Source organism: Dermacentor andersoni, chromosome 4, assembly GCF_023375885.2.
Source record: "Dermacentor andersoni chromosome 4, qqDerAnde1_hic_scaffold, whole genome shotgun sequence".
NCBI classification, from domain to species: Eukaryota; Metazoa; Arthropoda; class Arachnida; order Ixodida; family Ixodidae; genus Dermacentor; species Dermacentor andersoni.
The window spans coordinates 143,055,869-143,072,564 of record NC_092817.1 but is presented as its reverse complement, the minus strand read 5'-3'; the positions used below and the strand labels follow the sequence as shown (position 1 = coordinate 143,072,564).

General features: G+C 47.3%; 1 protein-coding gene across 9 annotated transcripts in view; it reads right to left on the bottom strand.

Annotated features, from left to right (window-relative positions):
• The window catches only part of LOC126537859 (uncharacterized), a 681,751-nt gene that overhangs the window by 283,700 nt on the left and 381,355 nt on the right, over positions 1 to 16,696 (bottom strand). The gene's annotated exons all lie outside the window — the stretch shown is intronic.

Genomic DNA, 16,696 nt, shown 5'->3' with positions numbered 1-16,696 from the left:
TGCGGAGCGCAGGATCAGAGAGGGAGTTGAATTGCGGACTAGTTTGCAACTGCGGCCGGTAAAACCGTAAACAATATGATGTTTGCACAAACTGGTACGGGCACGAAATCCAAACACCATGCTGCGTTCTTTTTTGGTGTTTTGATTGAAACTACTGCGCCCCTCTGCGATGCTCAAGTTCTCGCCGGCTTTCCAAGCAAACAATGCGCACGTCATGATGTGAAACACCGTCTCGACACGGTGGCACACGTCCACGACGCCACCGACTCAAGAAGGGAGGCGAGGCGCGACCGCGTCGCGGCAGAACTTCCACGATAAGATACGGGCGCAGCCGGTGGGCTTCACCACCCATGGGACAAACGGCGCTGATTCAGTGCCGTGTCAAATTGTTTCTGCCTTGTGCGCATCCGTCTAAAGGAATTCGAAGCGTATACAGTTGGTTACGATCTCTTTTCCGTGTAGCTCCGGAACGTTTATGCAAACAATTTGCAATGCCAGATTTATTTTTCAACATCACGAAACGAGTTCGTATACGGAGAACGCGGGTGAAAATTTCCTGAATTTCTCAAGCGGAGCCTTCCCGCAGATATATTTTGCCCGCAGAGATCGCACACAAGGCCGTCTGCGCGCCTCCTAATCGGAATGCCTTTCGCAAAAAAAAAAAAAAAAAAAGAAAGATTAACTCCGTCAAATAACCATACGAATATCTTTCTTCCGAATTCAGTTATTCTTCCTTTCACAAGGTCGTGTTCACTGGCAAGAAGTACAGTGTCATCAAAAAGGTGCACCACCAAGCATGCAGTTTATTCGGACGTACCCTCGCGTTTAGTGTGCGTACTCCTTAAGCAAGATATACTCCTTATGCCTTCTAATGTTGCGCAATTCCCGCTTCTGCGAGAGCGAGGGATACGAGGTGACACGAGCCATCGTGCCTCTCGCAATCGCTATTGCCAGCAGCGGAAGAATATATATATATATAGCTGCAATATTTTCCCCGAATGTACGGTCCCGCGAGAATACTTCTTATTGCGCGAAACTCCGCAATGCGCGACAGTGCCAGCGCGAGTTTTGCAATGCTGCGCAGCTCGCAATGCGTCCCCCTGTTTGGGCGTCGGCGTGCGAGCGCGCGACACACACGTGAGAATGTGTTGCGCTCGCCTGCATTTATGGGGCTGGAACAAAAGGAAACAGCGCGGCTGCGTCTGCGGGAACAATGGCGCCCACCCAGCATAACCGTTGCCGCCTCGCAATTACGGTCAGCGTTCTAACCTCGCGCCACTACGTGTCCGCGATTACAGAAGGATGACGGGACTTGCGCAAGTCCACACACACACACAAAAAAAAAGAACAAAAACGACGTGCTCTGGACGCTCCATTGCCCTGGAAGCCTTAAGAGATGCGACCCTAAACCTCCCCCGCCCCCCGTTACTTTTTCTTTCTTTCTTCTTTTTTTCTTTAATTTGCTATACACAATGCTTAATAACGGGCGCAATCACGCCCCACGGTCGGCGGACTACTCTTTAGCGAACAAAAAACCGCCGTCGTCCCATTCCACGACACCTGCCAGGCAATTGTTGTCCCACGACTGCCGTGAAGGTGGCGAAACGGTTTCGTATTGGCGAGGCATATACCGAACAGGGCTGAAGTACAACGAAAAATCGCCGTTGAACTGTAATGCGTGTGGCGCGTAGGCGCCCTTCGCATGTATGCTGCACATATGAGGACGTGCTACATATGAGGGCGTCTCTGCATAAGCATGGCACTGTAATGGTGCAGGTGGCACTCGAAAGCTTGTTTGTTGCAAAGCGCGTAGGACTAACACCGCTGCGAACCCCCATGTGCGGATCTTGTGTTGAGTAAAGAGACAGTTGTAACATCGCGTTGTTTTTTTAGACAGGCAAAAACGCGAAAATTCACGCGCACTGCTAGATCCAGACGTGTTTTCTAGAAGCACCGCGCGGTCAGAAAGTAAGAGGAGGAAAATGACAGCGGTTCACGGTGTAAGAAGTATATTCGTACACCAAGCAGCGGTTGCTGTAGAGTTCCAAGTTTTGAGAATAAAAGAATAACATTAGAGATAAATAGAAAAGCAACCTATTGCTTACGTGCACACCCTCGAGCGCGGCGACATAGGGAGTTATTGGCAGCGATCGGAGTCTGAAAAACCTTATCCGGTAAGTGCTTTCTCCGACTCGAACCGGACTCATCCGGAAATGCAGGACTGCGCTTATCCATTAGCCTAGGAAGCTAACGCGAAACCGTAGGCACTACTACAGAGTTACGGAGGGCTGTGTCCCTGAGCAGCGTTAGTCTCGAACCACGTGATGGTTGCACGAGTCGCAGCTACGGGGGCAAACGCGCACCTGTCCGCCCATTTGGGCAATGACAATACATTAGCGTCCGTTCTGGAGGCTTCAGGTACGGCTATATCTGGGCTGGCCGGAGTTAAGGCTAAATCACTTCGTGACTTATGTAGATTGCGAGCGATGTCAAAGCTTGATGCAGCGTGTATCGCTCATGGACGAACCTAGCAGCGTACGTGTATATTTATAATGACACGTTGTCGAATAGTTATGGTTTAATTCTCCAACAGTTTAGATAGTGGAACGGTCTTCTTCAGGGCATGTTATTTTATTTAATGCACCCTGGCGATGGAATGTTCCGTTTAGAAGTCACGTGGCACTTTCTCGTGTTTCGCGGGCATTCGTTAAGGCTTGGAAACTATTTTTATGTAGCATGGTATTGAGCTATACAGAAAGTTAATCGTGATTATTTCAGGATGGTCTAAGTTTTCTCATTGACACTTTTGCTCCAAATGTAGTATTTGAGAAGTTGATTAATTAATAATAACTAATTATTTCATTAGGCGAAATAAGAAAAATTGCCATTACTTGCTCCAAGAGACGGCAAACAACGTTACTTTGGTTCTGTCTAGCTGAATGGCATCTGCGTATTATTTAAATCTTGGCTCTAAAGCTAAGTTGCACGCATGGCGTATTTATTTGTCAAAGAAACCGCATGCAATTCACATTCGGCTCAGACACCACGGAAAGAGCACACAGCCTTTGATAATGCTACCTCTACATCGTGCAGCAAGTAAATCGGTGGGCAACTGAATAATCAGACAAAAAATTTTATAAATGAATAAATGTACCTTCGGGAGCAAATTCTGCATACGACATGCGCCTAGGAAAAGCCAAATTTCCACGCGGCTTGAGTGCTTAGCGAGCAGTTAGTAGACGCAGTGCAGCGAACACACGCACGCACGCACGCACGCACGCACGCACGCACGCACGCACACACACACACACACACACACACACACACACACACACACACACACACACACACACACACACACACACACACACACACACAGATGCACAAATGCACGGTGTATCATTTGATTTCTTGCTGTATGTCACAGGTGCAAAGCAAAATAAAAAGGTCCTTTTTTTTGCTCTCTCTGTTCTATCTACTTGTGCCCATTATACAGGCGATATCGCGTACGACTCCTTACTCCCGTGTAACCGTACCTATCTTACCACCTAGGATTGTAAAAAAAAAAATGGGCGAACGTGTAGTGACAGCTGTCGTTGCTGACCGAGCTTTCTCGGTCACCCTTGCTCCTGTGGACCTTTGCCGTCAGGCTCGCTTGTTAGAGGGGTTTCTACCTGCGAAGACGCGAACAGTTCCACAAACATGACGGAAAATTTCCGCGTGACCCGCCGTGTAATTGCGCTCATGCAGTGTCACTGATTTCCTCGACGGGTCGTTTGTGTTCAATGATTGCGCAAGAGCGACAGTACGACAGAGGGTGCATGCGATCCGCGCGCGCACACCACTCACATCCTCTCCCTTCTCGACCGGTGGCCTCCATGCTTTCTTCCCTATCGATTCAAGAGAGAGAGAGAGAGAGAGCGGGAGTTTAATGGCTTATCTGGAGCGACAGGCTTGGCATGCTGTTGATGTCGAGGCTTGCGGCGCAAAAAAAAAAAAAAATAATAACAAATATAAATCAATAAAGGCTAGCGGGTGAAATGACAAACAAACAGAAATAACGCCAACTGTAGCAAATAATTTAATTTCGTGAAAACGCTCGCATATACCGAATGCCTGGACGCGCGTGATCGCAAGACAGCAGCGAAAACAAACATGCGCGACCCAAGACGCCATCGCACAGCCACACCAAAACATTGAAACTCGCTCTTCTAAAGCGAAACGGAAGGTATGCGCCGATGCGTATCGAACGAACCTCTGTCATCCCAGCACGGCCGCCCGATGCCCTAAGCACTAGGCCACGATCGCGCGCGCATACTTTTCTCGTACCAAAGTCGCTCTTTGACACAGCTGGCGAGAACATGACGCGACAGTTTCTCGCATTCTTCCCTCGTGACAGGTGCGCTCTGAGACACTGTGTTAGACGGCACCGCCCTCGGAATCGGCCCGTATTTCTTTCTGTTAGATGCCTCTATAAAAGTGGGTGAAGTCCGCTTATATCGTATTAAAAAAGAAAGCAAGCATGCGCACTAACACATATATGCGCCCGAAATGCGCTCGCGCAACAGTTACAGTCTTTCAGTGAGGCTTATATCCCGCAGAAATTAAAGAATCTCCTTAGGGGCGCATGTTAGGACATGGTCTGAGAACGTATTGGAATTGAGTGTTTATGGCAATTCCTTTCATTTTCCGCGTGGCATCAAGGAAACAGAGGCTGTGAAAAGCTCGATACTGAACTTTTGAACAAGTTTCATCCAATAAATGCGGACTATGTGGCTCATACCAGACAAAAAAAAACATATGATGCAGGATATTAAGGCCACCGCTGCACAAAGAGTGCGCGGGAGCCGGACAGCACATTCGCGTTGTTTGCCTAGCATACTAATTTGCACTGTAGAAGAAAGCGGCAACAACAATGACATAACAAAATAATGCGCATGACAGCACAGGGTGCGTCAACAGTAAAGACATTCATCTTCGGGAAACGGTAATTAGCACCAAAACAACAGGCAACCACAACAAAGAAAGGACGAAAGAAAGAACGGCAGAATAAAGGCGGCAAGAGACGGGACGGCACAATGGCCCCTGTTGCATCACGGCCTTTGTCGTGCTTGCGCGCTCCTCGGAGCTAATTAGCATTTGCCGGAGACGAGCCGAATAGGCGGCCAACGAATAGCACTGAGAAGCACATACGTCTTCACACGCTCTTCCCCAGCACGCTTCACGCTGAATGCGCATCTATATTAAGTGTCGTGGGGCACGCGAAACGCGGTTTAGGAGTGATTATTTTTATCGCTGTTTGCAATTCTAAGGCATGGACACGGCACGCATAGGACCGTCCACTGCTGGGTAACAACCTGATTAGCGTTCATACGGGACACTAAAGAGAAATGTAATTTGAAAGCTGCATTAGGAAATCACCCTCCCACGGCACTATAGAGAAGAAATCCCCGCGTACTCTGAAAGGAGGGTTGTCAAGCAAGGAAAAAAAATGTGCCACAGCAAAACATGGGCGGTCACCTCGCCTCGAAGCTTTTCGCGTCGACTGGCCGTGACGTCATCTATTTTGACGGCGTCGGATAGACTACAGCAAATTTTTTTTTATCCGTAAAGATGGGCAACACTGTATTCTAAAGGAGACACAGGCCACACTTCGCAAGTTTCGTGAAGTTTTAGTGCGCCACAAGAACTGAAAAAATATCTGCAATTCCTGAAGTAACACGGACGTACCATCGCTTCCGTTGGAGATCGATATTCAAGAAACGGAAGCTTGGTCTTCATTTCGTGCACCAGTAATAAAAATATTGTCGCCGAAGGATCGAGAATAAAACGATGAAAGAGTACTCGATTGTCAGATCTGATTTAGTGTTGTTCTTTCGTTGAGAGAAGTGCCCACGTGACGCCTGCTGCGTAATATTCATTCGACAATACACAACGCCTCGATTTCAAGTTGAGGCCGCCATAAGCCGTTCAGTGCTAATCAGATTGCTGTGCTCAAGAACTGGCGACCCAGTAGAATGTAGCGCGCATACGCGCGGCGGCCAAAACAAGCGGTTATCTCCACGCACCGGATACGACACATATCAGAACGCGCCAAGTCGCTGCAACTTTCCGGACGGCGCGCCGGCCAGAGCTTCCGACAGATCGAGCTTTCGCTGCCGGTTCGCTTTTGGGCGAACGCAACGGCGGCCGGGATGCCTCTCCTTCCTCCTCCTAGCAAAGCGTCTGTCGCGATATACGCGCGCTATCGGCACAGTGCACCCGCCACTCGGAGGATGTTGACGTCGCGCGGTTGGCTTGCGCAGCGCCAGATTCACGCCAACACCAAAGCGGAGCAAAGGCGGCCGTGAAAATTGAACGCAAGTGTAGACGACGCATAGGAGGTGCAGTGCAGCGTCAATCACAGTGGGTGTAAGCACCTTACCCAATTAAATGTGCAATACTGGGGGGGGGGGGGGGGGGGGGGGTACGCGTGCGGAAGCCGCGATCTGCTCACCTATACAAGGTACACCGTAGTGAGGGGGACTCCGGATTAATTTCTACCACCAGCGACCTGGCTCCCTTTAAAGAGACCCACAACTGGCCAGAATGCGTTGCGAGACGTTGATGGAAATGAAATCACAGTGGTTTATAGTGAAAGAATCCAGAAGGCTGTTTGCGATTCAAGTAGGAATTATAATTTTTAATTGGCAAAGAAAGTGTCAAAAAGCCAGTAAGTGGCGAGGCCTGGTGGTGAAACCTTGGTACTTGTGATGTAGAATATGAGATTACCGTACGTAAATCGGCTGCTATTAAGTACCACATATTTAGTTCTTAAAATTGCATTTGCTATATTATTAGTCACTTGCGCTTTATAGTACGCTTGAGAAATCAAAAGTGCGCGTATGGCTACGGCAACACGCTGAACTGCGTGCCACGTGTCTAGGCGTCGTTTCGTCTTCGATCTGATTGGTTTCGTTTTGTATGGTTAAATACCAAAGCAGTTGCGCACGAAACCACGAAAGCTCAGACCTGTTATCGCTGAAATAGTTTAAAACTTCGGAAAACATGGATCGTAGGAACGTAGACTCGATAAGCAAAATAATACTTTCTCACACTTACGGCCGCACTTGTCTACGTCCCACTAATGCCGGCCTACAATCGCTATCGCGCTTACCTACCTATGTTTTCGGCATACCTCCTGTGAAACGACTACATACTCACTACAGATCGAAAAATTCCCATAAAAAATTGTTCCACGGTGTTTTCCGCGTTACCACTTCATGATTAGACACTCGCTGACCGGTAAGCATTCCATCGCAATAAAAAATATAGGTGCCACAAAAACTGGTTGTCAGTCCCTTTAACGTGCACCCTGTGTATACGGTGCACACACGTGCGCGTTGCCTTCCACCGCCATCGGAATGTAGCCGTCGCGGCAGGTATCAAACCTGCGATTTCGTACTCGGCAGCGGAATGCCATATATCCACTGAGCTATACCGCGGTGGCTGTATATTACCGAGTGTCCATTGGTGCCCACTATACTGCTCGTCGAGTCAAGCGCGCTGACGCTATAAGTGCTCGTCATTGTGTATACTATGTGTGTGCACGTAAGTTTTCTACTCGCTCATTTACTCACGTCGTCTCTGTGCATTCAATAGACAATCAAACGTTGTGGAAAGGCCGACGGCGAAAGTTCCCAACATAAATCAAACCTCCCGCGCGTGCTTTACGCACATCTTCCGTGCACTGTGGATGAAGCATGACAGGCTTGAGACAAACTAATTACCAAACCACTTTCCTTCGGGACGATCTCTTGTGTCGTAATAATTATGCTGCATTAACATGTCCTGCTTTTTACCTTCTGTATAGTGTAGTAATGTTTCTTTTCTTTGCGGCAAGGGTTAAATACGATCTCAATGTAAATGGTTGCTTCTTTGCATGGACGGGAACTTGCTTCCCGTGCTAGACTGTACTGGGATGCATGTGCGTGCCATTGTGTTGAATTGCAACGCGTGGAAACTGCTTTTTGCAAATTCGTGCAACATGGGGGTCATAAACTCTGCGGTACCAGCGCGCGCGTCGAACAAGAGAAGGGTAGTGGGCAAGGGAGGAGGAAGGCACAATGCCGGGGTTCGCAATCAAAAGCCTGCTTGATTCGTTTTTCTATCATCACCACCATCATTATTCATCATCAACTACAACAATAACAACTACTACTACTCGAATAATGATAATCATATTCATAAATGATATCATAATGAATTATGTCATGATCGCAGGAAGTACATGCCTACCTTGCTTCACTTACGGCTGCTTAAAATTATAACAGAACAAAAGAAGTGAGCAGGAATAGTAAAGCAACAAAGAGTAAGAAAGAGAGGAAAAGGAATGGGGGCTCACAGCCTTCCAATCGTCTTATGATTTACAGAATCTCCCGAAAGCGGAAGCATACCGTCCAGATCGGTGCCTGCACTGCAGTGCCATTTTCGATTTCGATTAATAACTGGCGTGTGCTGCACTACATCATTGCAGTTTATCAGGCTAGGTTGAATAGGTTATAAAGTACCTCTAAGTTAGGTTAGCCTCGGAGGCAAGGCTATGAGAGCTGGTAGCTCCAAATAACCCAATGAGTTAATAATGACGCTATTCCAAACCCCGCAGAAACCTGAGTCTGTCGCACACACTGCACACTGAACCGGATTCACTCTTGCGCCCGTACGCGACACGGTCCCGTTACACTGCTTTCTCACCACTGCGTATTGACGACGCTCGGCTAAGCCTTTCTGGGCGAAACGGTCACCGCGACCCTCGATGCTGATCGCCGCCACTCGAAGCTGCTCCATTTTATGTGCTCCCTATCTCTTCTCCCCATCTTTCATCCCTCCAATCCCGCTCCCATGTGTAGGGTAGCAAACCGGTTAAGCTCAACTGGTTAACCTCCCTGCCTTCCCTCTCCACTTTTTCCTTCCTTCCGGCCTTGCGTTTACGTCTCTCCCCCCCCCCCCCCCCCAACCGCGCGCGCGCGTTTTCAAAACCACGTTTTCCCGTATGTAGAAGGAGGCTTGGTAAGCAAGAAAAGACGCAAAAAACGAAAGACGGGTGCCGACGCCGCCACGAAATTTCCACGCCACCTTGCCGTGACGTCACTGATTATCCGGGTACCTGCTCGGGCATAGTTACTTTTTATCGGTATAGTTGGACTATATTGCATTCTACGAGAGCAAAAGACTGAACATAGCGAGCTTCTAGAACCTTTATTGAGTTACAACAGCCGAAACAGGAAAAAGAAGGGGAAAAAATTTGCGCAATGTGCGGCCCCGGTGTTTATCGCGGGGCTAATTCCGGCGGTTTATTAAAGTCTTTCTCCATTACCGGTTACGTCTTTGTGTTTCTTAATGACGTTACGCAGACGTTTGGTCTGGGTTTATCACAATGTTTATTTGAAATGCCACACACTGCGCTTCGCATAATCACCATCATGGAGGTGTGCAATGAGCGGTTCATTGTGTTAATCCACCGGGTTCATCAAAGGCTTTCTGAATTACGTTACGTATTTGTGTTTCGTAATGCGTTGATAATAGTGTTTGTGACTCGGTTGTGCAGTGTAGTTACCAAGTGATACACCGTGGCCGCTCATTTCATTTAATTAAACACAGAGACACACTTTAGAACCTATTGCGAAGTCGGAGAGAGGCTGTTGCGTGCGCGCTCTGCTGCGAGAGAGAAACGACATCACTATCGGCGTAGCCAATGGCGCGCCACACATTTGTTGCGAGATAATTATGTCATCACGAAATTGTCTTAACCCCGCCCCCCTCTGTGTTCCTTCCCTGCAATATGTTTGATAAAAGTATATGTTTTAAATGAGTAAGCATTTCTATGCCTACCCAACGAGAAATCTGTCCGTCCGTCACGTAAGACCAATGCAATGGCTCACACTCCCCTAAACAATGGCTCATGCCACCGCAGTATGGTTTCTGTGGTCGAACAACGAGTGTTTCGCCTAGGCAGATACAGCTTCGCTGTAAAAAGCTGTGAAATCAGTGACGTCACACTGATGTAGCGGCGCTACGATTTCGGCACGAAATTCAAAAACGAAACTTTGGCTTTAATTTTTTTTGCTCTTCTAATAAGAACCTATCATAACGAAATTATGGAGAACGTAGTTTCGTAGGGACAACTATGAATCAGTCAACCTCTCTCTTCTCTTCAGCGCTCTTGTGAAGCACGGTACTATGGCGCAACGAACAAAAAAAGGACATAAGTAAGCTCGCACGTGAAAACTGGTCGGGCCGTTAGCTACGTCCGGTCGCCTCAACCACGACAGCCCGGCCCGAGAAGGTTTGAGTGCTGTTCCACCGCCGTGCAAAGCAGCGGATGATCCAAGCGCGTAGCCTCGCTAACGCACCGCTGCCCGATCTGTCTGTGATGCGCTTCGACGGGAAGCAGGGTCGGGTGCGTGCTCACTGGCTGCAACGCCACACCGATGCCCTTCGAACTCGTGGCGCGCACGTGCGGCACATCAGCTGCGAGCGGCCGGTGATTACATGCGCAGATCGCTGCTGCGTTAATGGGAACTGCCTGCGCACGCATATCGGATGCGCGAACGCGTTCTCCCGCGGATCGAAGGCGCACGCGCGCGTTAAAGCGACGGAGGCTGCGGGTATATGCACCGGTGTCCGGGAAAACAAATGCTGCGCGCGCGCAGGCGTTGACCTTGCTCAGCTTCCGCGGAGGAAGCGGGGCACCTGAGACGGGATGTCGCGCACAATGCCACACAATGATTAAGTGTACGTGTGTGTGTGTGGGAGAGAGAGAGAGACCGGGAAAAAAAAATAAAAGGCCGCGAATGATACCATTGCACGCCGAAGTTTGACAACACACGTACGCTGGGGTAAACACGAGGCGGGGGGATGCACAGAATTCGGGGACAGAATTCGGGGACTGATTTCGCAAAGCTTTTCGTTCTCGAGTCGCGCGGGGCGGCTTGCACGAACATTTAATAACGAAAATGACAACGAATTTAAGAACGCGTTCTCAGATGTTCCATAGACAAAGCCTATAGTCCGAACAAGAACGCCTTCTTAAATTCGCTGTTATTCCCGTCATTAAATGTTCGCGCAGGCCGGTCCCGTTTGTCGCCGGCCGGCGGCCTTCCCTAATGAGATGTCCAGAAGCATGATTAGCTGGTTGTAAGGAACAGTTCTAAAACAACTTTTAAGAAATTTCGCGAATATGGGTTTAGATAATTAACAGAGGTGTCTAGTATAGAGTTGCTCGAATATTACTTTTCGAGACGAAACTGAATACTAATCGAATAGCGCGAAAAGTGAATGTAATCGAATGTCGAATACTTTTCGAACAATGAACAGCCGTTCTCGCCATAGATACAAAGCGACCTAACCATTAGGCCACAGACGCAATGTTTCATTTCATTTCACTACTTTCATTTCATTTTGAAAAACAACAAAATAATAACAACAACACGAAAATCACAAAAACAAAGCGACCTTCACAACCTAATGTATTCGCAACGTTATACAGTTTCTTCCACCAAGGCCGAAATCGAAATAAACTTAGAGGGCCAGCTTATAGCGGAAAAGAACATGATAAGAAATATAGGAATGTGGCTGCAAAGCAGCGAAAAATGCAGTCACACAATTAGCTTACTCCAAAAATCGACAGATCAAGTAAGCAGGATGATTACGAGAGTTTCAAATAGAAGACATGGCATGAAAGAGGCAGACACGGTCAAGTTGGTTAAAAGTTTAGTGGTCAGCAGAGTCACATACTCGCTATCTTACCACTTGATGAACAAGCTAGAAAGAGAACAAGCAGAAACCATACTAAGGAAGGCGTACAAAACGGCACTACACCTACCGAGGAATACTTCAAACGACAAGCTACTGCAGCTAGGAATACACAACACGTTCAGCGAGCTGGCAGAAGCGCAACTAAACACACAAATAGCGAGACTTTGGCAGTCTGCTACAGGAAGAATGCTCCTAAAGAGACTAGGATACGATACGAAAGGGGGAATAGATCGAGAGGCAGACATCCCAGACAACGTCAGACAAACCCTCAGAATAAGTCCAATTCAACGCAACATGGATGCGAACCTACACGCAGCCAGAAGGCAGGCAAGGGCAGACTACGTGGAAGGCCACCTGGCAACACAGGAAAACACGGTGTACACGGATGCAGGGCTATACCCGTGGGACAAGCACACTAGAACACACAGAGTAGCTACGGCTGTAGTAGACTACATGGGAGAGACAATCAGCTGCGCAACCATAAGGAATTGCACGGTAGCGGAGGGGGAAGAGGTCGCCATAGCGCTTGCAGCGACCGAAGGCTACCGAAGTAACAGATCACTAACCATATTAACAGACTCCAAAGCTGCATGCAGGCATTACATGCAGGGGAGAGTCTGTAAAGAGGCCCTGCGAATCCTCCTCGGAGCAGGAACCCTCGGAAATAAAGTGAAACACAAACTTTTCTGGATACCGGCCCATACCGGTATAGAAGGGAACGTGAGAGCAGACAGTCTAGTTCGCGAGATCACATACCGAGCTGGACAGATAGAGCCTCTCGAGAACCCTACAACGGTGGAGCCGACGTGTGCGGAAATATTAAACTACTATAGAGGGCAGAGAATCAAATATCCTCCGCCACACACACTACTTACACAACAGTAAGCAGCCGACTGGAGAAGGCTACAAACCGGAACTTTCTATAATCTACACATACTAAGTAAAATGTACCCGATACAATACAGAAACTCGTGCCCATGGTGCGGAGAAATACCAACTCTTTACCACATAACATGGGAATGTAAGCATAACTACACATTCCATAAACATAAAAACCCGAGTGCGGAGCAATGGGAGGGCCTGCTCACCAGCAGCGAGCTCACCGCCCAAAGGGCAATGGTGCAGCACGCGTGCGAAGTGGCCAGGCTCAGTGGAGCCCTGGAATAGGGGCACACTCGTGCTGAAGAGCCGGGCAGCAAGCGCAAGACGGCTCACCGCTAAACCCCTTGATAGCATCAATAAAGTTTTTCTCTCTCTCCATCACATTACACTTTATAAAGTGTTGTGCGCTAAAAGAAACAATTTCGAATTGAGCATAAGTAGCAAACAAGCAGCTTATTATCATGCCCAGGAGCCATTGGTGGTTGTGAATGATAGTGGTTTAGCCGCAGAAGTCTGGCTGCCTGAGTGACGTATATCCACTGTAGGTCTCCGCTATGCTACTTGTTTTCTGTGTCTTTTACGCCCACTGGGAGAAAAAATTTTCCAAAAGTTGGTGATTTGAAGTGTTCGAAAGCTATTCGAACAATATTCTAATTTACAACAGGATGGGCGTATATACGAAGTGTCGAATACTAATCGAATACCGCACACTAACTATTCGTATTCATATGCAAAACGGAAATATTCGTTATATTCGAATGTTCGAACTCGCCTATCTCGTTGCTATTCTTTGTCCGCTAAACAAAGTATCGCAAATCGTAAGGTACACAAGGACAAAATTTTTGAGGTAATGCAGAAACAAAATGGGAAATGCAATTTTCGTTTTATAGCAACCTACATGGCCACCTGCGATTTCTGTTTGTAATGTGTGATTTTATGTGTCTCGCAGTCTAGTGATGTAACAGGTTCATGTTTTCCGACAGAAACATTGATGTTATTATTTCTGTATTTTTTTTTGCAACAGGCCCTGTTACGTGCGTCTACGGCACACAAATCCTTTAGCAGCATTTTTTCCCCACAGCTTTTTTTTTTTTTGCTACCATTTATTTTGCGTTCTTGGAAAGCTAGTCATACAGCAGCCACTCTTTCTCGGAAAGCATGCTTGAAATCAGGCTCTAAGCTTGCTGAGAGGCTATTAGTGCAGTTTCCTTAATGACAATTAGGGCTCCTGTGTTTAAAACTGATCTTTTTTTTTTCCTGATATATGGCTGTTTTTCTTGCACTAATGAGTACAGGCATGGTGTACCTAGCAATACCAAAATTTAATATTCCAACTATAATTATGTGTGTCTGCATTTGACTATTCAGTATTCGATACTTACTATTCGTATTCGATTCGTATTCGAAAATTTTATATTCGCCCACCTCTAGTATATTTACGTACAGTGACTATCATATTTGAAGACCAAATCGAGTAGGGGAATTATTCTATTCGTTATTCGAAAGTTTCGAACATCAGCACACCGTTAGTGTTATGTAAACAACAGTTGGCACGCCTTATGCTGGAGTCTCGAAGATAGAAACACATCAATTCTTTCTTACACATTAAACAATAATTCTGCTATTGAAAGGAAAGCCAGCTGAGGTAAAGCAAACTTCCCGCGCGATTCGCGTTTTGCCTAGTCGTCCTTAGTGCTATGAACATGCTTCACGAAAAGAAAAACGCAAGCTATAGCTCCAGACAATTCGCTGCAGTAGTGCAATATACAGCATCGAATTAAACGAGCGTCCGTCACTGGAACACCGGCACGTCGGTTTAGCCCGCAAGTGTGGCCACTCATACTCTGAGGACATAAAATAGTTATCCAAGCAGTATAATAATAATAATAATAATAATAATAATAATAATAATAATAATAATAATAATAATAATAATAATAATAATATTAATAATAATATAAAACATTTAAATTTATTTTCTCTAATTAGCCGGTTGATTAGCACACCAATGTTATCCTGGTTGCGAAAGACGACTTATGATCGAACACTCTGAAGTCTCACATTCGTATATCGTACCAGAACGTTTTTAGCATCTTGACTAAATAAACTTAGCTGGGACACCACGTATACTCTCAGCAGTGTGGACAACGTAGCTATACGTTCCTTACTCAGTAAAAACTATCACGTGTCTGTACACGCAGGCGCACGGGGCACCAGCAAAAGAGCGCAAAACGACGGGTAGGAGGACGCGAGTCCAACGACTGCAAGGAAAGCACGTGTTACACCTCGGTCGCCGACGGGTCACTGCTTTCGGGTGGAAACGGTTACAAGTCTCTCTCTCTCTCTCTCTCTCTCTCGAGAGAGAGAGAGTTATGCTTTCTCATCGCGCTCGCTCTGGCGCAGCGACGAGTGAGACGTGAAGTCGTTTTGGCAAACGTCTACCGGCGAGGGCTTCCCGACGCTCGGCTTTTGACCCTGTTTCTCTTTCTTTCCTGCGTTCTTTTTTTTTTTTTTTTTCTATCCTGCGCATCGTGCAGCGTCCTTTCGCCGCCTGTCATTCAGGCATGCCCTGCATCCCGCAGTGGGCGCGTCGTGCTCTCACTGGAGCACTTTCGAAGAAAGAACGGTATTCGCGTAACAGCAGCCGTGCGCTCTGCCATAAGCGGTTCCTGCGGTGCTGGCGCTTTCCATGCGACCAAGCCAGACCGGTGCACGCCAGTGAAAAAAAGAAAGCCGATCTCCACGGCAGAAAGAAAAAAAGAGTTCTGCGTTAAATTACCCTTACCCTGCTCTGTAACTCATCCTAACATGTACTGCTAACCTGTACTTTAACCTGTCATGTACAAGAGGCAGAGCCCAGTCCGGCGACGGTCGTTATGGTGTTAGACATTACCTAACAGTGTATAATAAATAATTACTAATATCTTATATTGTTTATTTTGTTTGTGTTATTTCATGGTTTCCACTCCCTATCTATAATACCCTCGGGCCTTGAGGATAAAATAAATAATAATAATAAAAAACAGGTACATGGCAAGCCCTCCGCTCGCCCTATAGCCGACGGTCAGCCTTGACGCATCAGCGCAACTTCCTATTTGCCGTCCCTCTGTATTCTTATTTTCATTCTGCTCCAAATGACACCTTTCTACGAGCTTCTGCGCTCCGCGCTTTTACAAAACATTTCCCAATTTCTGCGAATCCACCTAGGACTCCTGCGCATACCCATGGGCACCGCTGGGAATTTTCCTGGTGTTTATTTTTTCTGATACACTTCTTTGAAAGAGGAAACAAAAACAAAACATAAGTCATTCTGCTCAATGTGTTTACTTTGGAAACAAGAAAGCGAAACGGACACATACAAGGAGTTTCTTCTTCAGTAACTGCACCCAGGTGGGAAGGTAGGATGCATTGGAGCCGGCTTTCCCAAAAACACATGGGAGAAATTGTGGCTGCCCAGTTGCCCATAAATACGCAGACAGATGCCACAAACACACACATGTATTAGGCCTACGAAAAAAACTATAGATGCAAACAAGAGAAGAAACAAATCAAACCCAGGAGAAGCAACCCATATGCACCAGCGTTAAGCTAAAGTACATGTTGTTGTGCCTGGCGATCCTTCGGAACAAAGCAGGCCTCACCGGTTGTCCCGGGCGCTATTCACGCGTCGTCGTTTACTCAAGTCGTCTAGATCAGCGTCACCTGAGTCTTACGCACAACCAATTATGTTCCATATCATCGGCTTTTCGACCGCCCAGAGCTGACAGGCGAGACGAGTGCCCGCCTGGACTACGACTGGACCTAGCGCAGACGGTGACGCATGAATCATGACAGCTCACTTCAAGACGACAACGCCGACCACCGCGAAGGCCATTCAACCGTTCCTGACAGATTGACCATCACGAACAGGCCACCATTTGATGAAAGCGCCATTGTCGAGAACTTCCAGGGAACGGCGTCGACGACATGTTCACAGTTTGCCGCGTGGTTGCCTCGTATTATGCAATATTGGAGACAA